Below are 25,051 nucleotides of genomic sequence, written 5' to 3' on the forward strand. Positions count from 1 at the left end.
TCTCTGAATCTACTTTCTGACAATAATTTTTGGAATAATTATTTATGCTCCAAAGACCTGCTACCTAGCTTCTTGGGGCAAAGCCATTTTAACTTCCTTTTATAATGCTAGCGACGCTGAAGGGAATTGGTGTGTGGATAGCTCTCCTTAGAGCCACTGCAGCCACTTGTGCTGCCATGCTCGCCTGTGGCTGAGGAAGGGGAGGATAATTCATTTCCATTTAGCAGACGGGGGAAAATATTTCCATTTAAGCCTTAGTCTGTCTTCTGAGAGACACAAATGGGCACATTGTCCATTTAGGTTGTCAGTGTGACCATCAGTGTTTTGGTGGTAGCTTCTGAACAGCTATCAGATGGTGACTTGATTTTCAGAAGACTCTAGAAAGGTCAGGCTCTGCAAGGCCTGGCAGGGCTGCCGTGTCCCCCTGACCCGCTGGCAGGTACTGCAGCCCTTGCCCAGTGGTATGTGTCAATTATTGGTGATGTAGTGATGCAGGAGTGGTTCACCTGCCTCTACCGGCAGCATGAGGCAAATGGGAGGCAGGTAGAGTGAGAACCGTGAAAAGCCTGGGATTCGCACAGCATTGACTTTGATTGATGCTTTTCCAGAGCCCGAATCGGCGGAGGTGCTGACCCTGTGGAGCTCCCGGCAGTGATGCGCTTCCCAGCCCACAGGCATTTAGAGGCAGGAGGAGTGGGGCTGGGGCTGCCCATTAGCACCATTCATTGCAGCTGGTGCCGGGGCCATCCTTGCTCCCCATTCGGAAGTGGTCTGCAAACGCTGCTCTTTGCCACGTGCTCCAAGGGGCAGAAGATGCAGCCTCCTTCCCAGTCACTGCTTTGGGGGTAAGCGTATCTTAGGCCAAGGTAAGGGGAGTATTCTTGGTGTGAGCATAATTTTTCCTTCCTTCTTTCCTTCCTCTTCAAGGTGCAGATAAATCTCTTTTGGGAGGAGTGTGACCTCAGATTGGTTTAGTGTCTTCCATTGTGTCGGAGGAAGCACAGTTTTGGGGACAGGCTGTGTAGAGGCCTTTCTTCCTACCCTCTCCTCGTGTTCCCTGTCTCAGGGAGGTCTGGCTGAGATCCACTCTTCCTCCCCCTTTCAGCAGATTGCAAAATGATGTATTTGATTCCTGCACCAAGAAAACAACCTCCAAGCAGGGGCTGAAATTTCAGCTTGCCGGGACGATGAGCTTGAACTGGGAGGAGAGGGGAAGAGTGAGAAGGCACATGCCAGACAGCTTTAACTCTGGTTTTGTACAGTTTTGAATTATTTTGTTATAGAACCTCACCCTGGCATTGCTAAGGGGCGGTGAAGACAGCTGTGGTCTGGGGTGGAGAATATCTGCCTGGCTTTAAAGGTGAGCATCTCTGCCTACTGACTGTGGCGTGGCCTGCAACAAACCCGGGCACTGGGTATGTCAGCATGTGTGTTGCTTGTGCGGATTGTGTTGCTTGTGCGGATTGTGTTGCTTGTGCGGATTGTGTTGCTTATTAGCAGGCTTGAGACTGAGAGGTGAAGTGCAATAGGGACCACCTGGGGAGCCGACCATCTCACCACCTGACTGTCGAAGCCCTTGAGATCATCCAGTGTCCTGTTTCCAGTCCCATTTGAGCAGGCTCAGCTGTTTTTCCAGTGGTAGGAGCGCAATACTTATACCCTGCCTGATCTAAACAGTTATAAATCAGAGTCCCGGAGTTCTCCTATCTGAGTAATTGTATTTTGGAAGCTGCTCTGCAAATCACACACGGGATATTTATGTACTAAGCTACATTGCTGCTCTCTGGGCTCCTCTTGAAAACCAAAGTGATGGGTACTGATGGAGAACTGTTGTCTTTGACGTGGAGATGCTGAGGATCCTTGGCTGGGCACCGCGCTTCTCGGGTAAAATGGTGTTAATGTTCATCTTAGGAAATAAATGCAACTTCTGTTTTTCATGCTTTATTACCCCGGTTTCATGGTACCTTGGTGTCTCGGTAAATGAACTTGCCAGTCATCAGTTTCCAGACAGTAAATTTATAATTGAAGAGGGGCTGGAGCAGCGGAGCTGGCAGCCAAGCCCGGGGCTGGACTTTCCCCCTGGGGGTGTGCTCGGCCGCGGCGTGGTGGTTGGGCTGCCCTGGAGGCAGGGCTGCAGGCAGCTCCCACCGCCCGGCCGGCATCCAGCCCTGGCTAGCATCCAGCTCTGCCCTGCGTCACCGGCCCTGCTGGTTGTGCAAGTGCCCCCGTACCGGCGTGTACCCCCGATGGCGTTCATAACCCGGCCGGCAGGGGTCAGGGGGTGCTTTGCCCTCCACCCTGCCAGGCGCCCCGGGTCTCCCCAGCACGGAGGCTTTGCTCAGCTCTGACCGGCCTTGGCAGGAGTGGGGGAGCCCGAAATTTGGCTGGGAAGCTCTTGGTGCTGCTGGACACACCAAATCGGAGGCTTCCTTTTGGGCATCTGATGGGCTTTTGGGCTTCACGCTCTTTCTGCAGCCGCCCTGGGCACTGCGTTGCACATAGCTGAGCAGCCCCTGGGCCGGGCAGGTGAGCTGGCAAAGCCTGAGGCTTTGCTAATCCCCAGCCATGAAAGCAAGGGTTGGTAGCTGGCAGCTTCCCAAGCAGCCGGCTGGACTGTCTCCTCTCACCAGCTGTGTGCCAGAGGGGTTGCTCTGCCGAGGTAATGCAAACAAGTCATGGCAAATGCCACCTGGGCTGTGCCTAGAATAAATTTTGCACCCTGCAAAAACATTCTATGTATTCGATAGCAAATTCCTCTGTGAATTGCTTACATGTAATGCATCAAACACAGATTTAATTATGAGTAGATTTTGTCCTTCCAGGGCAGCTTTATGAGACGTAGAAGGGTACCCTTCCCTCTGCAGGTACACGCTGGAGTTTGGGTGAAACTGCTGTTGTTTTCCTCAGAGAGCAGCTGGGCTTTCTCAATTAATTATATTCTAGTTTCTTTCTTTGAAAGACATTCTAATTTTACCTCTGTATCCCAGGGATATTAGGGGATTAATGCGGGCCCTCAGTAATACACTTTCAGTAGCTCTAAGTCCAGGAGACCATTTACAGAGAAAGGCACGGCTGGGCGCTGATCCCTGCAGGGTGAAAGCATCGCTCTGCCTGGCACGGCTGGCTTCAGGGGAAATACTGAATCCCTCCATTGCTGTACGTCAATCTCCCCCGACTTCTCTTCAGCCTGCTTGTTTCAGTGCTTTACCACCCTGGGGTTTGGTGTGTCACCGCAGCTCAGACCAGGCTTTCAGAGCTGATGCCACCTCCATCTCCTGCTCCTGGAGATAAGGCACGGAGCGGGCAGCACGTGACTTACGGAGCTGGCTGAAGCCAGAGAGGTGCTCCGAGGTGGCAAATAGTCTGAGACAATACTGGTTTTATTATCTCTTGACTACTTGGTGGAAGTGTTGGTGAGTTGCCCGGGACCCTCCTGAGCTCCTGCTGAAGGTGTGTGTTTATGTGATATTTCAGCCTTGGCTTCTTGATACGGAGTAGTGATGCACTCGGCGGCTGACAAGACGAGAGCAGAGAAAGAGTCATGTAATAGATGCAAGAATGTGATATTTAAAAAAAAAAATAGGAAATTTTTGGGTGATTTCAGGATTTCTGTATGTTGGACAGATGAGGGGCAGTTTTGAACAACTTGCCCTTCACATGGGAGCAGAGACTGCCTTGTGAAAACCCCTTCACCCTTTCACCTCGAGAAAATAGGACCTTGTTCAAGGCTAAATCCATTTCCCCTCCACTGAGCCGGGTCCAGGAGAGCAGCAAATTCCCTCTGAGGTGGACAACAAGTCCTGGGCACTGAAGCTCATGGGAGGGAGGACCAGAGGGCAACTCAGAGGCAGCCCAGTGACCTGGTCCTGCAGTGGGGCGGCACAGAGCAAATCTGCGGACCGAAAAATGCACCTGCAAGCACAGCGAAGCTGGGGTAGTTGATCATTAGTGACTCCAGTGAGGGTTGAACGCGTATCCTGGAGGGGAAAGGCTGGCTGTTTCACCGTCCATGACCAAACTGAGCATCCCTCCTGTGGTACCATTCAAGATCCAAAGTCTAGCGAAGTAAAGGTCTGATTTTCGTTCCAGCTTGGGGGTTTTAGGGCACTGTCAAAGAGCAGCACCCCGGCCTGAGGTCAGGATTTAGCACTCCTGGCAGCACTTATTCTTTGTGTAGTACAGGGCAGACATATGCAGGAAGAAAAACCCATACACCATCACCGACCAAAACCCTGTCCGGCTGCTGGTGGTAGGCACGCCCGACTTCATGTCGGCCCAAACCTTCTGCAATTGCAATACCGACTTTTCTGGTACATGTAGGAAATTACCGTTTGATTGTGCTCATGAAACAGCACGGTTGTACCACTCTAAGTTGCAATGGCTTCTCTCCTCTTGAAGGAAACCTTAGCACCTATGCTATCATCTTAATGTAAATGGCTGAGAGTGAACATGAAGGCCAGCCCCGTTTCTAGTTTCTGAGACAAGCGGGATAAATGAAACGCCGCTGCATCTCCAGGTGAGGTGTTAGGCAAAGGGCAGAGCTGGCCCCGCTTGTGAAAACTCAGGCATGCTCTGCACACGTTTCCTCGCCTGGAAAACAGTGGGGTTTGACTGAAAAATAAACATAGCCCGAGGCTGTTTTAAAGGGAAAAACCACAAGCTCGTGTGTCTGACGGCTTCAGGTCATGGGATGAGTTTTGTATGTGGTTTTTGTAGCTTTCAGCATGTGAGCATGAGCCCTGCGTTGCTTTAATTGCGTGGTGTCGGGGCCTGTGCTGGCTTGGGGAGCTCAGCACAGCTGGGCCAATTCCACAGCTGCCCGTGTAGGCGTATGGCAGAGCAGGGGCTTTTCCAAAATGCTGTGGTTAATAAGCACTGTGCCTTTTCCAGCAAACTGTGTCCAAGTCCTTCAGTGCCTTCCACTGAGATAGATGGTGAACTCCGCAGCAGCTTATTTTTAATTTAACAAAAAAAAAGGTATATATTTATAATAATCAAATATGAGATGATGATTTTGGGTGTGTCCTGGTTTCAGCTGGGATAGAGTTAATTTCCTTCCTAGTAGCTGGTACAGTGCTGTGTTTTGGATTTAGGATGAGAATAATGTTGATAACGCACCGATGTTTTAGTTGTTGCTAAGTAGTGCTTACACAGCCAGGACAGCTGACCCCAACTGGCCCAAGGGACATTCCATACCATGTGCCGTCATGCTCAGTACAGAAACTGGGGAAAGCTGGCCGGGGGGGCCGCTGCTCAGGGACTGGCTGGGCATCGGTCGGCGGGTGGTGAGCAATTGCATTGTGCATCGCTTGCTTTGTATATTCTTTTTTTAATTATTATTTTTATTATTATTATTATTTTATTTCAATTATTAAACTGTTTTTATCTCAACCCACGAGTTTTCTCACTTTTACTCTTCCAATTTTCTCCCCCATCCCACTGCGGGGGGGGCAGTGAGCGAGCGGCTGGGTGGTGCTCAGTTGCCGGCTGAGGCTAAACCACGACAGGGTGATGGCGCTTTTTATTTGCAATATCACTTATTCAGTGTCTGCAGCATCAGCGCTGTGTGCTGCATGTCTTTGCTCTGATGATGTGGCAATGCCCTGCTGAGGCTGCTTGCAGGGAGAGGTGACGTTGCCTTAGCTGCGGGTGGGGGGGTGCTGGGACCCCGGGGGTCTGGGTGACGAGATGGGGGTGCTGGGACCCCGGGGCTATTTGTTTTTCAAATAGCGTTTGCTGCAGTTTCTATTTTATGCATTTTCCAACTACTGTCCAGCTGTCAGGTTGCTTTGAGACAAGCGCAGTGCTGCCCACAGGTCAGCTCCTCCTGAGCATGCTTGGGGCTGCCTTCATCTAGTGCAGGGATCCCAGGCTTACCATAGAAAGTGGATGGGCTTCTCCTTGAGTTGGAGGCAGATGTGCCAGCAGCACCTCCCAGCACCTGTGACCCCCAGCAGTGCTCACCGGGCTGTTTGCACAGACATCAGAGATAGCGAGGTACATTTTATTGATTCCCCTCATGATCGCTGTAGTATCTTCTGCTTTATTTTGCCCTGCCACAAAAGCAGCCATGCCTGTGCTCAGAAATGCTGCTGTTCCTGTCCCTTAGCTCATTTCTTTCTCTTTTGACTCATCTCCCTCTTCTTTTTAGAGTTTCTCTCCTTGCACTAAACCCCCTGTTCCTGGTGTCTTTCTTCCGTGGCTGCAAAATTATCCCCTTTCATTCCCCCAAATGCTAAGCGATTATAGGATGTGTACGAGCACCTCCTCGCGCTGGTGACAAATGGGCATCTGCTGCAGGTGAATTTGCCAACTGTTTTTTTTCTTTTGGTGTCCACCACCTTGGCTGTGGTTTGAAGGCAGTGGGCTCCCAGGTGGGCAGTCGGCATGCCGTCTGCACCCCAGCCCTCCCTCCGGCTTTGGGAGCCTGCTCTCTCCTCTCCTGGACCTTTACCGCTGCGTGAGGGGGACCTACGACAGAGATGGGATCTGTTTCTTGTTTCCATCACTAACTTGTCAGGCTCGGGGGGAAATCCTCGTGTAGGAGGTAGGGCAGAGCCGTTCTCAATGTTCAGGCTAATTGCGATGCTGAGTGCTTGAACTCCCCCCTCCAAGTCCCTCCGAGCACCGTTGCCTGTTACCCAGCTCACAGTTGAACCGCTCTGCTTAGCCCCAAATGTATACACCTCTGCTGTCAGAGAAATACTTCTTCCAACGCGGGAAAAGACGTGGGGCTCATTAAAAACTGTTTGCACGCCAAGGTTCAAGGCGGGTGCTCGGGAAGACTCCCGTGGCTGCGGGGTGGAGAGGGATGTGGGTTTTTAACAGCAGCAATGAGAAACATTCAGGTTCTTGTCACTCCACAACAGCCGATCAAGTTATCCCAGGCTTCTTCCCCCATGAAATTAGCTCCAATAATTGCAGTCATGGGGACAGAGGTTTCATTACATTGTCCGGGTGCGAAGGCTGGGGTTGACACCAAGCGTTTTGGCACCGCAGCAGCTGCAGACGTAGCTGTCGCAGGTATAATGATAAGGATGGGATCTACCATTGCCTCCTTCCACGTGTTGGTGGGCCTCAGCTGGCGCTTGGCAGCGCCTTCGGCAATCAGAAATGTCCTGTGAACTCAGCCTTGCTTTCAATTTTTTTTTTTTTTTCCCCAGGCAAGTGAATTGCAGTGCCTTGCAAGCACTCGATTTTTGTTGCTAGGTGAATAAATGAGTTTCTGCTGGGTTGTAATTCAGCCTTGTTTGCAAGTGACCCTTGGCAATCTCTGTTCCAGCATTTCCAAATCCCCATCTCGGCTCTCTCAGGTGCAGCCCTGTGTCTGCACAAGTTCAGTTTTCCTTCACTAGATGTCAGTGTCTATACAGAGAATTTCAGAAGCTGGCGGAACGGATGATTAAATTAGAAGGGAAAAAAAAAAAGCTCTTTGGAGAGGGTGTGTAAGTGACTGAAAACCATATTTTCAATTACGTCCAAAATAAGCTTTTCCTCTTCTTTATCCCCCTACAGGTGCAAGAGACATTCAGTGCTGCTTGGGAAAATGAAGTCCCCGAGAGCCCTTTCCAAGCAAGGTGCGGAAGGCTGGTGGCCGTCTCGCCCTCGTCTGTCCTCGCCTTTGTAAAGTGCAGGTGGTAGGATTGAGTGTGCTTTAATCTTCTTTCTCTCAGGGCACAGACTGAAAATAATAGTAAATAAGAAAACGTCCACTGACTGCAATGAAGGAACAATTTTCATCGTTTCTGGAGTTTCCTTTTAAAAAAAAAATTCTTTCTGGGCTGTGGAGAGTTTTAATTAACGCTTTACTTAAGCTGACAGGATGCATAGACTACAAAGAAATAAGAGTGCGTGTGATGGGCAGTTTTTGCTGGCTGCATTAGCCTCCGTGTTTGTGTTGCCTTATCTGGAAAGAATAAACATTTCTTGTGTGGCGTAACGCCATTCTTCCTCCTCCTTTTCCTCCAGGTTTTTACTCAATTCTAAGGACACTTCAGCCAGCTAGTTATGGCACTAATAAATAGTGCTTTAGGCAGAGCTGATAACAAGGCAAGCCTGGCTTTTGCTACTTTTTATTTACATTCTGGTGTGGGTTTAGCATCACAGATGTCCTCAAAATTACAGAATTTGCTTTCTTTAAAGATTTTAACTTGGAAGAGAGCGTTGAAAGCTGGGCTTTGCTACACTGGGAATATTGCTTCTTTTCGGTTTGGCAGGCAATGGAGCATATAAACACACTGCCGTGCCAGATCTGCCTTTATTTTACCGTGTGGCCTTTTTTTTTCCTCCCCCTAAGTGATGACACGCACGCACCCTTGTGCATTACGCTGATATCCTCACGCAAAGGTAAGGTAAAACCCAGGTGTCCTCACTCTGTGAGGGCGACTCGGCTTGCCCGGCAGGTGAGGGTGCCGCAGCGGTGCCCTCCCGGGATGCAGGGCTACCTGCAACAGGGAGAGATGCTCGTGAGAGAGTGGGCTACTCGGACCCTCTTCTCAGGTCTCACCTGGGTGTCGCATCTCTCCTTGCCTGGCCGTGGACTGTTTTCTGCCACCCTCCCGCCGTGCCGTACATCAGCCCTGGGTGCAGAGCGGAGAGTATTTGCAGTGTGTTGTTCTTTTTTTTTTTTTTTTTTTTGTGACTTTGGACCTGGCTAATATACGTAGGGAGGGGGTGAGCTGGTCTCATCGAGCTCCCTTTGATCTCCTGACACCTGAATATTGTGAAATTTGGAAATAGCCAACACTGCCACCTGGATGCAAATCTAACAAGTGGTCCTACCCGTTCAGCAAGGCCTTGGATGGGACTTGTGTGCTGGAATTACATCCCCTTGCCTGTCTGATATAATTGATTTCTTCAGCAGTTCTGCTCTCCCCTTGGTGGAGCGGGGGACAGGTACTGAATCCCTCAGTATGACGCTTGCAGACCTAGCGATGAAGTGCGGCGGCTCTATTATATTTTTTATTTACTAGGATGCAAGCAAAATCCTTGATCTAATGCAAAATTTGTGGCTATTTCTGAGGTGCATGTTGGGACACAAAGCGCTCGTATTGTGTTTTACTACAATTTGTCTCTGTTCTCATATTAGCTACTTAGCAAAATTTTCCTATTCCGCCTTCATTAGCGTAAAAGAGCTGCAGGGGGACTTTCCACAGTAGTGCAATGAGCCGTGTGAGCTCTGAACTCGCCTCTTCTCTCCTCTTTAATCTTGGTAAGGGCACAACGGAGCCCCAGATACCGGCTGCGGGCTGGAAGGACGTGCCTCGCATGAAAGGGGAACTGAAGGGTTTTATGCCTCATCTTCCCATAACGGGGTTCCCTCGCACAGAAAAAAGAGGCTGGGGGTATATGAAACAGTGTGATGGCTCAAAATCGTCCTCACTGCGGTCCGTAGGGTTCTGTTAAACTGAAAGAGCAATGGAAAGAGCAGCTCCGTGTCGGATGACTATCAGTTAATGCTTTTATGAAACATGCCTGGAAAGGCCTGGAGTGAAAATAATGTGTAGGGAGGAAGCCAGCAGACACAACTGAAAAATGGCAATTGCTTTTTGTAAAACATTCAAAGGAAATGGAACAATATTAATTTTATTTGGAATTTATAATCAAAGGGAAAGTTGCCATTTTGATTGGAGATGGAAAATTGCCTGATTATCTTCACTTTTTCTGTGCCTGCACAGGGAAGTGTTTCTCTGCTGCTGAAGTGAAGGAATATATAAAAAGGAGAGGACGGAGAGGGGAAGAAAAATACTGCTTTTGTTTCTGCTTTATATTCTGCTACTGACATTAGCAAACAATACTGTTGCTTTTCAAAGCTGTTCTCCCGCATGTGTGAGGCCTCCCCAGGGAACAACAGCGAGGCACAGGCTTTGGCAGCTGCAAATCTGGATGATTTCCTTGCTTTTCCGCAACTTCTTCAGTTCTATCGGCCTCCAATCTGTTGGCTGTTTTTTCAGCCTCCTTATCTGTGAAATGGGACAATTCTTATTTGTTTTGTAGAGGGTGTGGGAAGGTTGAGGATTTTTCTCTTTTTGACATATCCAAAATCAAAAGCGTCTCGAAGGTTTTTCACTTGTTCAGTTTGGAGAAGGAGGGACGAAAGGCGCGAGCATCAGGGGTAGTGCAAAATGCTACATCTGGGCGAGGATCTTTTCTCAGCTGGCTTCCCTAGGTCTGTCTGGCGATCCAGCCAATGAAAAGAAAAATGAGGGGAAAACCCCAACCCCACAGCTTGACCATTTGTGGCATATGTATTTTATTTATGTCTTGCAGCTTTCTAATGGCAGTATTCCCCTACCACCGGTGCCAGCATCTTGAGGCCTTTTGGAAGGAGCTGGTACATGTCATGCGACTGGCTGTGAACAAGAGGAGAGCAGAGAGGTGCAGAGGGACAAGCAGCGTCAGCCGGCGAGCGCCAGCATGCCCTGCCACGCGAGGCTGCCTGCTGCTCTCTCTGCTGAGCAGGGGTGAGAGACCCCGCCAGCGCTGTGCTCCTGCTCCAGCACTCCCATTGTGGCTTTTCGTCCGTTCCTTTGTACTCTTAAAGCCCACCCACAGGCTCAGCTGGGCTTTGGTAGCCAAAATGTAAGCAAACATCGAGGTCCCCGGTCCCTCGAAGGCAGAATAAATGCCTGTGAAGTGAGAAGCTTTAAGTTTTTTAGAGGAGTCTCCCCCTTGCCCACCAAACTCCCTGGCACGGGGTTGCCCGGAAGGTGAAGGTGTGCCATCGCCATACTTGCATGCAACACTTCCAGTCTTGCCGATCGCCTTGTGAATCGTGGAGGAGACATTTTCCCCCAGCCTACATCTGTGTGTAAGGATGGCCCAGTATGGGTGTCACCCCTTCCCTGATGTGTGGAAGACTGATAAAAGCCATTATTATTTTTTTTTTTCTCCCTCGTTGCTGGACTTTCAGGGGCTGTCACAATCCGTGTGAGGCTGGCAGAGCATTGCACAAATAAGCCTCAGTCCTCGTAAACCACTGGAGGCATGCCTGATTAGAGCTGGTTAGCATGAACCACTAGTTGTTTGAAACCAGAAGGGTTTGCTTTTGTCTCAGTGATGTCTGGAGGACTCGGGAAGCTTTTTAGGGCTTGCTCCCTTTCAGGAGCAAGGACAAGCCTTCTGTGGCTGCCTCCCCCCCTTGACTCCCCTTTAACAGCGAGTCACTGAATTTTTAGCATGTCCTTCATGGAAATAGCTCCTTAATATCAGTTGAGCTTTTTGCAGATCTCTCCGTCTCTTGGTGTTTCTCTGTTCCCTTATCTTGTTTATGAAACTGTATTATGTGAGACAAAACTCATTTGTTGGCGAGGAAGGGACATTGTACTCAATGGGATATTTACTGTGTACCTGAGGTATAATCTATCCTCTGCAGTAATACAGCCTCCAAAATGAATGGGTATTTATTTATAATAATATAGCAGACAGTCCATAGGGAGGTGTCATCTTGTTTGTAATCAATCCCGGTGCGATGCTCTGGTTGCAGCACAATAACACTTTGCATTAAGTGATGAATTGGTTTAGTCTTCTTATTCTGACTGTCATTTTTCTTCACTGAAGATGCATTGCCTCCATTATGCGACCCTTGTAGCTGAGCATCAAATATCCACGGGCGCTTAAAAGAGAGCGGGTGAGATCATGCGTATGCCCGTGTAGAAAGGGAAGAGAGCAGCCCCCCGAACAGCCGTGCTGTTGATTATAGGGAGTAATGGGTTCCAAATGGGTGACTGGGTGCAGCGCGAGCTGTGCTTGCAGTGAGGTAAGCAATGATTTATTCTGCTGAAGTGGGTCATTATTGAACTAACATTGTATTTCTGGATTGATTTCAACTCAGAACCTGATGACAGAGTGGATATTTTACTGCCAGAGAAATAGACCATCCATGATACCAAACAAGCTAGATGTATTTTAAAAGAGATGTTCTTGGTATGCTGGGGAAAACAACAACAACAACAAAACCTCTATTAAAAGAACTGAATTTGGTGCTACGGAGATGCAATCGATATGCCTGTGTCGTAAATGTAAGGCTGTTACCATCAACGAGGAAAACCTCCCCATTGCTCAGTAGCTCATGAGTGAGTTGCCAGAAAAATAATAACCTGCTTTATGAAAGGTACTGTAGAAAATGTAGTCATATAGTCATATTTGAAGGCTGTCTTGGCTGGGGTCTGGATGTTTCGCAAGGTGATTCTGCCCAGAGAGGGAGGGCTGGGCTCTGTATGCCAGCAGGGCTGCGGGATGGGGAGAGAAAGTGGGGCCGGCTGTTTTTTTTGGTCCTGTGTCCTTCCCTTCCACGCTTGTCCAAAGCCCAGGACAGTCCCTGTGCTGTCACGGTCAGGTCATTTGCCCAGATCACTTGTCCAACGGCCCATACCTTCAAGATGTCCTTTAATGTATGGCAGGTTGGGCTGTCCTTGTGCACCTTGGCTCATCCTGCACATAAATAGGTTCCAGGGCTGAGCGACTCTTAAAAGTAACAGGAGAGGAAACCAGGTCCATGTTTTTAATCCTTTCTGCTCCCTTGTGATACATGAAAAAAGCTTGCAAATGTCCTTCTGTCTTTGTAAAATCAGAAATGCCAGGGGTATGAAGTCTGCTCTTCACTGTATTTCCCTGGAGGCAACAGAAATGTCTCAGCTCTCAAAGGAGCAGCCACGGTGTGCAGAGACAGCTCTTCTCCTTGTCTCTGGGAGTTAGGGAAGGGGTGAGGAAAATACACAAAACGGCCGATACACGCTACATGTTTTTAGTAACAACCACTTGGTTTTCAGTAGGAGTAGCTAAAATAATAAACCTTCCCCTCCGCCACTTTTCCATAAAGCCTTCTCAGAAAAATGGGGTAAGTAAAAATACATTGAAACACTGGGGAGAAATTGGCAGGTTTGAAAGAGGCTTGAGAACATCCTTGGCGCCCTTTTACGCAGCACAAAGAAACATGACTGGAAAATTGCTTTTCCTTCCTAGGCTGCCTTTGCAGGGCGTTAAAGTCGGAAAAGCCGACTCTCACAGGCTGCACTGTTCTACTGCTGCCCTCCCTCCTGCTGCCACTTGCATGATGCCTGGTCCTCGCCATGGGCACCCCGACCCACTGCGGTGGCACTCCTGTACCGGTGGAGGAGGCAGGCACTGGGGCAGTCTGCTTCTCCCGCTGTCCCCTCCCCGGCTGCGGAAACTGGTTGCTGAGCTAACATGAGAAAAGGCCTCACAATCAGTTATTCTTCTGAAGTGGGAGCTCCCACTGGGACCTGAGCTCGCAGCCAGCAGGGGCGGGGATCAGTGGGCTGACAGTGCCAGTCGGCTGTGGAACTGCCTGGCGGACCTCAGGCTCAGTTGCCGCTTCCCTGGGTTTGGGATGAAATACAGTGGGTATCTGATGCGTGCGGGTACGGTGCCTGCTGCAGACTTCCTCCTGGTCCTCAGGTTGCTCCTAGATGTAGACGGCCGTCACTTCAGTCTGGGAGGAGGCTTTTGTGGCCCCTCCAAGCTCAGCAGCTCGGGCGCTGGGCAGTGCAGATGCGGTGGCGCTGAGCTTGGGGAGGACTTGACCCCTTGAGGTCTTGCCTGCTCCTTGGGCGTGCCGCAGCGACATGCTCAGCCTGCTTGTTGCCTGCCTTCTTTGCCTGCGGCTGACTTAACTGATGGCTTCCTGAGGCCGAAGAGGGATGGTGGTGGCTGGAGTGGCAGGTACCCAGGCAGAGGTCTCTGCTGGCAGCACTGTCCTGTGGTCTTGACAAAGGCACATTTTCCTCCTGCTCTTGATGAGTCCTGGAGAGAAGACAGTCTTTCGCAAGACACTCGGGCTTTAGACAAGTGGAAAACCACCATAAAATCAATATGTAGGAAAATTACAAATGCTCTGGGGCCGAGTGCTCAATGTAACATCAAACTACCTGTCATGAGTGTCACCCTCCACTTCTACCGACACCATTAAAGTCACTTTCTAAACTGTCGGTTTGGAGCATTCTCTAGGTATGGACTGTAACTCATTTGATCATTTCCAGAGCACATTCAACTTTCACTGTAATGCCCTGTTTCGTACAGCCACCTCGGATATAGGCTGTTAAATCTTCACTCTTAACCACAGTATACTAGGCTCCATTGCATGAAGCCTTGACATAAAGATCTTGCTATGGCATGCCAAATTCCTCTCTCTCAAATTCAGTCTTTTGAAGAGAGGGAGCTTTCCACTGCATGGCCATCTTGAGTCTTCCCTCCTCTTTTTGGAAAGGGAAAACTAAAGCTCAGTGTGGATTTGCGAGGTTAATTATCTACTGCAGAGCATCTCCCTTAGCGTCTGGGAGGCCGTGTGGCTCCTGGCTGACATGTGCTGCTGACTGAGAGTGCTTGGGTCTGATTTCAGCTTGGTTACTGACCTGGGAAGTGGCACAGGACAAATCACTCCTTCCCTCAAATTTCCCATTTATAAATTGGAATAAATACTGCAGTTTCCATTGTCTGGTACTGTGACAGTGCCATCATGAGACAGACTGTACGAGACAAGTATTATTTATTAATTGTCATTATAAATCCATTTGGTTTTGAACTGAACTGTTGCTTTTATAATGGGTTTTAATTTAGATCTGTGGGCACGTGTGAGCTTTTCTCTGGAGCTGTCTTTACCGAGTTAAATGTCTGATGTAAACTAGCTGGCTGGGCTTCCATTACAGTCAGTGTAGGAAGTATCCCCTACAAAGGCAGGTGATAAATTTCAAATCAGCTGTGGTGGCTCCTGCCCTAACCTTCCTATGTGTAATAAAAGATCCAAGTTGTGTTGCATAGCTCTCTTCTCTTCTGAATCCTGTGCACTTGCACGTGATGATGGCATTTCCAAATGAAGTCTCTTTCCGTGTATAGCTGTGATGCTTTGAAGGTGTCTACTGTATTTTATTTGGAAAATTTATCTGGAAAATGTTTGCAAGATGTGCAGAGTTACTGTTGCGAGCAGTTTACAAAATCACCCTTCTTTAAGGGAAAACCCTCTGCTGTAAGGTGAGGTAATAACATGGAGGACTTGAAAATTATTCCTGTCTCTTGCTCACCGATCGGTTTAGCAGTTCTGCTTTTCCCAAGATGAACTTTGCTTTAATGACTCTTGATGCTGCTGTACTGCATATATACCATGCACTCAGCCCTGGGCTCATCCTTACAACATCTTGTACTTCGGCCCGTAAACTGTCTTTCTCCACGCTGTTGGCATTTTGCTTCCACCTCTCTCTGCGCCCTGCCTGAGTCCTAACTGAGTGGCTGGACAGCTTCTCGGCTCGGTGAGATAACTTGAGTCACTCAGCGCCCTTCTGTCTCTTCCTTGCTCCCTTTTGATCTTGAAGCAGGTTTTAGGTCTGATGCCTGATTTTCCTTTCTGTCTAGCTCTCTCAGTCTATTAAAACTTCTTAATATGATCACAATCTTGTTTCTTTTCTTTACTGGCCCCTTTGCTCAGTACAGCTGCTTGCAAGCTTAACTTCACTCCAGTGTGTTTTCCAGCTCTGTCACTCAGCTGCCCTGCCTCCACTACTAGCAATTTCACGGAGTCAGCAAAATCACCCTAATTCACAACTTTTAATCAGTCATTCCTGTCTAAATCCAATCTGTGGCTACAGAAACAGTAGTGAGTCACTATTCTTGCTGCTTCTATTTTGAGAAAGGAAAGAGATGTGGAAGAGACGGAGAGAGGAGATGCTGCCTGCGTGCAGAACCAGAAGCTAAGGTCCTATCTTTTTCCTGCATGACACAAATTCCTGCAGTGAAGAAAAAGACCTCAGGAGCTTTTGCTTGTCCTTCTGATTACCATAGCACTAAGGAGGTCATTAAGGCCCCCGTTTCACTTCTAACTGAGCACCTTTGACTTTTCGGAGGTGCTGAGGACTTCTACCACCCACTGATCTTACTAGGAACTAGAAGTATCTGTCAGGTCCTGATGCGTAGGTGTGAATATTTGAGTGTTTGTGTCTGTGTTTGCTCTTTCTCCCCAGACTCACTATTATCTCACTTGTCTACAAAATTGAGATAGCAGTAATTGCCTGCTGGCCAGGGGTGTTGTGAGGGTTAATGGCCATGCTACGAAGCGCTTTGATGGTCATGAGCACTCTAAGACCTACCTACTTGGTAGGTCTTCAAATGAGACTGAACTCATGGCCCTCTTTAAAACCGCCTTGCCTTGGGCTGAGCTCTGGCTGTGCCTCCGTGCTGGGCTGGGAGAGCCTGGTGTAGGTGCAAGGAGAGGGGTTGCACACGCCCTTTTTGTGGGACCTTCAGCATGTGTTGAGTTCATAGTGGTGGGACACAACCCTGTGGACACAGAGATACTCTCTGCTTCCTTATCAGGAAAAATGCTGTTGTGGTAGTGTATCCATAAAGATACATACACAAGGCATTTTTTTCCTAGCATAACTCTTGCCCTATGTGGGTTAATGTGGAGAACGGATGAGGCCTCCTTCTCTTCCCAGGCATCTGCAAACGGCCACTGTGCATACGCAATTTGACTGTGTAGCATATACATTGTGTTAGATGTGTTTTCCACGCATCAGGCCTGCATAGCACAAAACAATGCGTGTCGTACTTTTGTTTGGGAAACCCGAGAGAGACACGAGAGTCCTTGCACAAGCTGTGTCTGTATCCACCAAGGATCAAACCCCTCCACCCTTACCAAATCACTGTCCCGTCAGAAGTTTGTGGTGGGGGTACAGTCACCTCTTTTGTCTCTCTGCAGTTGGACTGTCAGTTCAGGGTCAAGAAATGTGTACTTAGCTGTGGCAAAATAGCTCCTTTCCACATGTCATAGCGGCACAGGACAGCTAGTAGGCATCTTTTGATGGCTGAGGGATAAGACGTTTGTGAGATCTCTCTAAGACCAAAAGTTTGGGCTAATGCAAGGTGATCAAGGGCAGGTTTTAAAAAGGAATTAGGCACTTGAAAGCCATTGCAATTGAATACCATGAGTACAGCGTCCTTGCAGAGTTTTATTTGCAAATACCAGATCTCCAGAACAGCTGAATATCAGCCAGATTGAAAGTAACCTGACCTAAAAGTGAACAACCAGAATATGTGAGAGACAAGCATGTAAGTAATGGAGGCCAGCACCAGAGAAGCAAGGATGTGATTATGTTTAAAGTGGAAGTGAAACACCCAGCAATTACAGCCAAATGTAAGAGCAGAGGAAGGCAAGCAAGAGATGGAATAAACCATCTTTAAGGATGCTGTGGACAGTATGTACATGAATATGTTGGTTGCAGGAGTCACTGGTTCTTATTCATAGCTATCAGCGCTGGAGAAAATGACAACTCACAGGACTGGCTTTTGCCACTGGGATTTTCTCTTCTAAATGTTTGTTTTATGGTCTAGAGACCTGCAGTACCTGCAGAATAGGCAAGTCCTTCTCTATGACACTTTGTTGGGCCATTCTGGGAATTGCTAATGGCCAAGCTGTATTTTGAACAGAGATTTATGATCACCTTCCCAGTCAATTAAAATTCTAGATATTGCTAAGGCAGAATTCAATTAAGGTTAATTGGAGCTTCTGAAAACTGCTTTTCCAAAGGGAAACAATGGTGGGATTGCAGATCCTAGAGGGTTTCTATCACTTTTAAATAACTTTCAGTTCTGTTCTTGCCTGATGCTGCTCTAATCTTCCCTGAAGCCCCACGCTCTCGCTATTATCAAGCAATTCAAATGTTGATTTTTTTTTTCTGTCATAATTTATCATTTTGACTTATTTGTTCTTTTTACGTCTTCTTCTAAAGGCGAGGAAAAAACCAAACAAACCCTGCAGAAGCCTGGAAATGTTTTTGTATCAGTCCCAGTGGCCTGACATGAAAGATATATAGCCACTTCTAAGAATTTGACAATACTTCAGTAACAATTATCTAGACAGGTACAATAACAACTCCCTTTTCTTTTGCTGTTGAGAGGGATGATAAGGCTTTAATGAATTGTCAATAAAGATTAAAAAAGTATAAAAAACCCAAAGAGTAGAGAAAACAGGTGCAAACAAAATGCCATTAAAATGCAACTCAGGTTTCCCATTCTACCCTAAATTTTATTTTCTTGGCATCAAGGACTATTGTGACAGTTCTTCGCACACTTGATTGAACTGGGAAAACACATGGGACTGTATCTTAGTCACAGAATGCAGAACATGTAGCTCTCAGCTCACAGAACAATCTTGTGGAGGGATGAATAATCCTTTCAGCAGTTCGTTTTGTCAGAATTTGCAACCTGTTGTTTGCTGTGTGGGGACTAATAACAAAATGCCAATGAGGAATTAAAAAAGCGAGAGAAGGAGCGATATAGAGAGACAGAACAGCGACGGCTTGAGGGTCCTGCTCCTTCTCGCCCCCTTAGCGTGTGGTTGTCCCTTGCCAACTGGAAGGGTTTTTTTGTTGAGTTTTACTTTCTGTGGTTTTGGGAGTAGATTAACATTTCTCTCTGCACATGCCCTGTGTTCTGCTGTTTAAAGGAAACCAGAGCAACCCTCGACACAAGTGTTTTTTAGTGTTTCCCTCTCTTCATGGGAGATAAAGGGAAGCAAAGCCACGGGCAATTATTGTGTAGAAGTTAAAGGGAAAAGTTTCTTTGATAAGAGATGATCGTGTAATTATACAGTCGCCAAAGGAGAGAAACATGTAGGTGGATGCACTCTCTGATGTGTGATTACTAATGAATTCTCTGTATTCCTTGTGGAAAAGAGCCACAACTGTAAAATTAAATAGTCAATGCCTCTTTGATGAAAGGGTTTGCAGCCACTGATGTCCTTTATCAAAACACAGTGAGCTTTGAAGGAACAGCAAGAATAGCAAGCCTCAGCTTCAAGTAAAGCAATCGGAGTGGAGAAACTCTACAGAAGTCTTTTTCTCTAGGAAATTTGTTTACAGCATTTTCTAGTAACAGAATCCTTTTGCCTGGGAAAATGATGGGTAGGCTATTACCAGGAGGCACGCAGCTGCTGAAGTTACATCCAGTACCATATAGCAGATGGGCAGAAGATACTAGATTCAGTGTCACATTTGGGTGCGTGAGTTAGCAAGGACTGACAGATATAGAGGCTTTAAAAGCATCCTTGCTTAGAAAGGTGAAAAGTGCCATATGACTTCTTAGTGAAGCATGCATCCTACTTGACAGTCCAGGGAGCACTAGTGTGCATCTCTCCTTTCCTTTCCCCTTTCCTTTCCCCTTTCCTTTCTCTTTTCCTTTCCCCTTTCCTTTCTCCTTTCTCCTCTCCTCTCCTCTCCTCTCCTCTCCTCTCCTCTCCTCTCCTCTCCTCTCCTCTCCTCTCCTCTCCTCTCCTCTCCTCTCCTCCCTTTCCCTTTCCCTTTCCCTTTCCCTTTCCCTTTCCCTTTCCCTTTCCCTTTCCCTCCCTCAGTTCTCCACATAAGCTCATGCATTAACTTTTGAAAGAAAACTTCTTTTCATGAAGCTTCCTTTTTTTTGGTCTTGCAATTCACACTGTGCTCCTTGGATAAGAATTTACTTGTTAAAGCGTAGCACTCGCCAGGAAAAGAAACGTTTGTTTTTGGGATAAAATATAACAAAATCAGCTTTGACCTGGGATTTTGGATGTGGAGCCAGGCAGGATGATGACATGTGGCAATTAGATGCTGTCTGCTGCAACTAAGGGGAAGGGATACTGTAAGCATCGAGTTACTCCCTGGAAAACAGAAAGAAGAAAATGGCATTAAGGCAGCGGGTCCCAATCCCTGGGCTGCCCAGTGGCAGAGGATGTTTTGAGTCGTAGCCAGAATGAGGGTGGACAGGAATCTGTGCGTGGTCCTCCTGCCCAGGTGCGGTCAGGTGGACTTTCTCAGCCAGCATCACTGATGATATTAGCGCCGGCAGAGTTACGTAAATGGTTGTTTATGACATCCCTCGCATGTTCCTCAGCTGGAACTAGTGCGGAAGACTCTGAGATTCCCTGGAGAAGAAAAGTGGTGAGTAGCTGAATATTTTTATTTGCTAAAAAAATAGCCGAGAAGACCTCTTAATACGGCGCTCCAGCCATAAAATCAGGAATTATTCTCCCCGCTCTTATCTTCTCAGGAAACAAATTCTGCTGCAAAGCTTTTCCTAGGCCATTTTAAAGCAGTACTGTTAAATACATTAAAGGCCACTTATTTTGAATTCAGATACAGCCGAGAGACAAGTTATGACTCTACAACTAAATGGAAGACCTAGTAAAAAAAATGCATTTTTGCTTAGACTGAATACAGCTATTGCTGCCTAGGTAGATCTTCAGCGGAGCTGAAGGAAGATGTTACACTGCAGTCTTTGAACATTATATTGCAGTCTTTGAAGAGGAAAGAGCACAGGCTGGAGCCTGAGATTAGCTACTGCAAGAACTGGGATCAGGAGTCTTATACTCTTCCTCTTTCTCTGCCTTTTGTTTTTCAGACTGGAAATGCTTTTTCATGTGGGCTTGTACTAGAGAGACTCAGCAGCACTTCTGTCATTACAGCACATTTGTCTTGGATCACTCAGGATGTATTCGTGTGTAGCTCAAATTCCTGCTAGGTACTGAAAATGCAGAGAGATTATTTTATTATCCCTTTGCTGCATGGTATGTTACAGGTTTCAAGAAAATCCAGCCAATTGATCACAGAGCATGCTGTCCTTGAAAGGTATGCTAGTCTTTCCAGTACATTTAGCAACGAGGCAACTCAAGGCAATTCCATGTTAGCGTCAGATTTCACATCTGCAGGTTCATAACCAGTGTTTATATCCACGCTAATTTATGTTCATCTCAGCTCCTGTGCTGAGAATTCAGGATGTGTGTGTGTGCAAGCATGCATGTTTGTGTGTATGTCTTCACATCCAGAAATGACTGAATTATTACAGGTGGTTGAAGTAATGCACTTTGTGTTCTTTAGGCTGACCTGCTCCTTCCAAAAAATAGGGCAACTCTTTCTTGAAAACCGAGAAAGTAATATCAGCATTAAAAATGTGGTTCAGTTTTTTATATACTATGTGGCGTATCATAAAGGTTCCACATTCTTCCTCATCCTAAGCCTTTATGATTGTTTCCTTGCTCTGATTTTGTTTCTTTAAAGAAGATGTAAGGTATTTTTTCTGTAGCTGCCTACAGCCGTCAGTAAGGGAAACACCCAGAAGAACCTGGGCAAACACGTGTGTGTAAGTTTGAAATGGAAACAAATTAACTTTTATTTCTGCAGCTTAACTGTAGGCTTCCTTTTCTAATCATTTGGACTGAAAAATATGGGTATTTGGGCTATTATTGATAGTTATGTCTATAATATTACAAGATATCCCAACAAGAGCTGCTGCACCTTTCATCTGATAGGCCTTAAGAATTCATCCGGTTACTGAACACAAATTGCCCTGAAGGTATTTTAATTGGGAAACAAAACATATTCCAGTGATAAGCACAAAGTGAAATTTCCATGAAAATTTGTTCAAACACAGCTTCTCTTGCAGAACTCTTTGTCAGGGCCGAGTCGTCAGAGAGGTGTAAGTACGTTAAAGAGAAATTCTCTTAATTCGCCAGCACATTCAGTGATAATACAGGTCACTGATAACTTCTGGACTGAGAAAATGATCATAAAAAGTTGCAATGCAAATGGAAATATGGGTTCTCTGCTGTGCTATGTCAAGGTGCCTGCTGTCTAAAAAATGCTTTGAGATCCTTAGGAGATGCCATGGATGTGCACCTTACAGAAACATCTCAATTGCATACTAATGAACACTGCAGTAGCAGACAGACAAGGGAAGGACAAAGTATTGTACTCATATCTACCCGAGAAACAGATACCAGCTGGGAGCTGATTTTCGAACCTTCATTCCATTAGTGGTTTTTGATTTTAAAGTGAAATAGTTTAAACTTATCTGTTCCTTTCTTATTTCTGTTGATATGTTTATACAATTATACCTTTCTAGGCTAAATCCTGTCCTCCTTTGTATCTGTGAATCTCCAAACTGATGGGATTTTACCTCAGAAAAGAATTTAACGCTACCTGGACGTTTCAAGATGATACTAATCATCTAATGATAATGATACTAATCAGGCAGTGGTGGCATTTTTTTCCTGGGTTTGGTTAGGTTATTCATTTCAGATCTTGAAAATGGAAAGAAAACAGTTGTGAGCACAACGTAGTTTCATGTTCTATACACGTTCTTTTTCTTTTTTTGAGCATTTACTTGCTCATTCAGGGCCCTTGGGTTCAGTTGCGCTCTCCACAGTCTTGCTGGCATCACAGATCTTTCCTAGCTAATTGATGGTTTTTGGTAAGCACTCTTCTCCAGAGCTGTTTGCATTTTAAGGTTTTATGCAGCTTACTGGAAAAACCTCTTGTTACCTTTTTCTTTTTTCTTCTTGGAAACACGTATTTAGAAGACAGTTGCTTTGAGACTTTCTGTTATACCAATTTTTCAGTATAGCCACCCTGAAATTACTCTTAACCCAGGTGACATTAAACAAAAAGTGGAGAAGAGTGATTATCTAGAAAAATCCAAAACAGAAGGCGGTTGCAAAGTTATGGGGATAGCCAAGCAGGAATGAAGGGGATGTCATTGCCTAGAGCTGGGTTTAGCGCAGAGGGCTTCCCTCCCTGAGCGGATGGGCCACCAAGCTAGCACAGGCTGAGCAGCGTCCCTCGCTGCAGCCTGCTTCTCACCCTTGCCTCTCACCCACCCTTCTCACTCCGTGCCTTTGGGCAGTGCTCGTGGGAGATGGTCCTGACCTGTGCTCCTTCATAGTTCAGTCCAGCTTCACAGCCACTTTTTTTCTCAATCATTTGCTAGACGCTTAATCAGAGTGAGCCCCTTGCTTCTTGTCACTGTAGGGGTGGGTGCCCCATCCCGCTTAGGAGGTGCTGCTCCATGCCAGTGTGGCCCAGTGCTGCCCAGTGCTCAGGTGGGCAGTCGGTGCCTCCTGTAAGTTTAGTGAGAGGCACAACTACCTGCTGCTCATGGGGGTTTGTTCTCAGGGCAAAACCCTTTCAGGTACAAATCTATGGTTTGTGCTTTTTTTGAACCATTGCAAAGCCGGGATTAATGCATAGACTGTATTAAAGAGAAAGTATGAAGGTAGTTAATCACCTTGCAGCAGCTGTGGCTTGACTGGTGTCCCCGGCTCTGCTTCTGAAGGACACTGGGGCAGTATGTTAGAAAGGTGCTGTGAATGCCTGATGAGGCTGTGGCACTTTCTAAAGCCCTGCTCAAAACCAGAGCTGTGCTGGCTTTCTCGAAAAGTGCCATTAGATGGCAGTAAAGGCTTTTGCAAAGGGCATTGCGGGAGGATTTCTTTAACTCCGATTGTTTGTCGCTTAGGGATCCTTGTAGGAGACCTTGATCATAAATCCCGCATGCCATAAGGGGTTCATAATGCGTCCTACAGAGTACATGTTGTATTGTTCCCCGAGATATAAAGTTTCATTTTCAATAGAGAAGGCCCTTTTCCTTCCCCCTTCTATTTCTTTTTCTTTTCACATCTAACATATTCCCACTGTTTAATTTTCTTTGAAAGAAATGGGCAAGCTAAGCCTTTAATGTGCACTGACCAAGACATCTATGTGATGGTTGCAGGGAAGCAGGGTTACTAGTACGAGGGAGTGAAAATGGATAAGCCACAGTCTTGGCAGACTGGATATAGAAGGTTATTCCTTGCCTAAAAATGAACATTATCCTTGTCAAAAACGTATTCATGCTGATCCACCGAGACAGAGTGGCCAGACGCAGAAAAGCATTTTGCAGAGATCCGCTTCGTTATGGGAAAATAGTTAAGGAGGAAATTGAAACTTGATTTTGCCTTGTTTTGTCACCATCAGTAGCTATCAGGTAGGAATTTGGATGTAAAAAACGGGTGAGAAGAGAAACAGAAATTCTTTTCTGCCACATGGTGACATTATATGCTCCCCTGATAATAATGTGATATGGAAAGAATTACTGATGTTCATGAAGGTGAGGAAAAGCAGACTTATACCTGCCACACACCCACACTTCAGCCTGTTCCTATCACTGGTATTACTTTTAGCACATTCTTCTCAGCAACAGTAATGAAAAATAGGTGAAAAGCCATTAGCGAGATTTCCTCCTTTCATCTTACAGGGGAATGGTGCTAAAGACAATGTTATACATGATTTGCTTGAAAACAGCCTTTCTAAAAGCATTGGTTGTAATTTGGGATTTGGGAGCTGCAGTGCTGGAGTCAATTTTGGATTCTTTAAGTTGATTCTGTGAGATGCTGTTGATGAAGTTGGTGAGGGAATATATGCAAAGGCAGTCACCGTTTGGATCATATTAATGGACAACCAGGATGTCAGAAAGCTAGAAAAGCCTTGGCTTGCACAGCCACCCAGGAGCGTTCTTTATTACCAGCATGTGCTGCCTTAGGTCTGAAATACAAAGACGGGGATCTCATCAGAACAGGCTGTTTCATGGTGTTCCTCGCACCTTCTGCTTTTAATCAGCCCAGAAATGCCAAGTGGCTGGCATCGTGGGGTCTGTTGGTGGCTACGCTCTAGTCCAACGCGAGCCAGCAATGCTTTTCTTGTAGGGTTTGGGTAAGGAGAAAAGATGGGGGGTTATTGGGGAAAATGGATTTGTGATGTGGAAGTGTTCTTCTCCCCTACACTGGGAGCTTGGGAGATACTCTAGGACTTACTGGCCTGCTGTCCTTTAGCACCAAGTGAAAGCTGAGTGTCTGCAGAAGGCTCCGGGAGTGGCTATTGCTCTTCTAACACGTCATTCTTGTGACTGTTCAGGTTCTGCCAGAGCTGAGCTTCTGAGCAGCTGTTGTAAGAGCTTCTCAGTTGTCTCTGACCTTCGTGGGCATGCTCAGGCCCAATGTGGCATGGGGCTGCAAGTGGCCCTGGGTGCAGCTCCACAAGACAACCGTTTGACCATGGACCAAGGCCAAAATTATCTTCCTGATGGCACTGACTTGGTAGAAGTGTTGCCTTTGAGTGGAGTAGGGCCATTGCTTTTCCCACTGGAAATTGGATGGCGACTTCAACAGTATTAAGATTTTACCACATCTGGTATTGTCAGTCACATTTTTTTTTTTTGGTCATCTATAAACCAACTGTATTCAAAAACCTAGAGGTTT

General features: G+C 46.8%; 1 long non-coding RNA gene across 1 annotated transcript; it reads left to right on the forward strand.

Moving 5' to 3' along the window:
- Positions 1 to 870: 870 nt before the first annotated feature.
- On the forward strand, positions 871 to 1,947 carry LOC143159802 (uncharacterized). Its single transcript, XR_012995226.1, has 2 exons — positions 871 to 1,360; positions 1,501 to 1,947. It is a non-coding gene; the product is annotated as an uncharacterized LOC143159802 (long non-coding RNA).
- The last annotated feature ends 23,104 nt before the right edge of the window (positions 1,948 to 25,051 follow it).

This window comes from Aptenodytes patagonicus, chromosome 4 (assembly GCF_965638725.1).
Source record: "Aptenodytes patagonicus chromosome 4, bAptPat1.pri.cur, whole genome shotgun sequence".
Classification (NCBI taxonomy): Eukaryota; Metazoa; Chordata; class Aves; order Sphenisciformes; family Spheniscidae; genus Aptenodytes; species Aptenodytes patagonicus.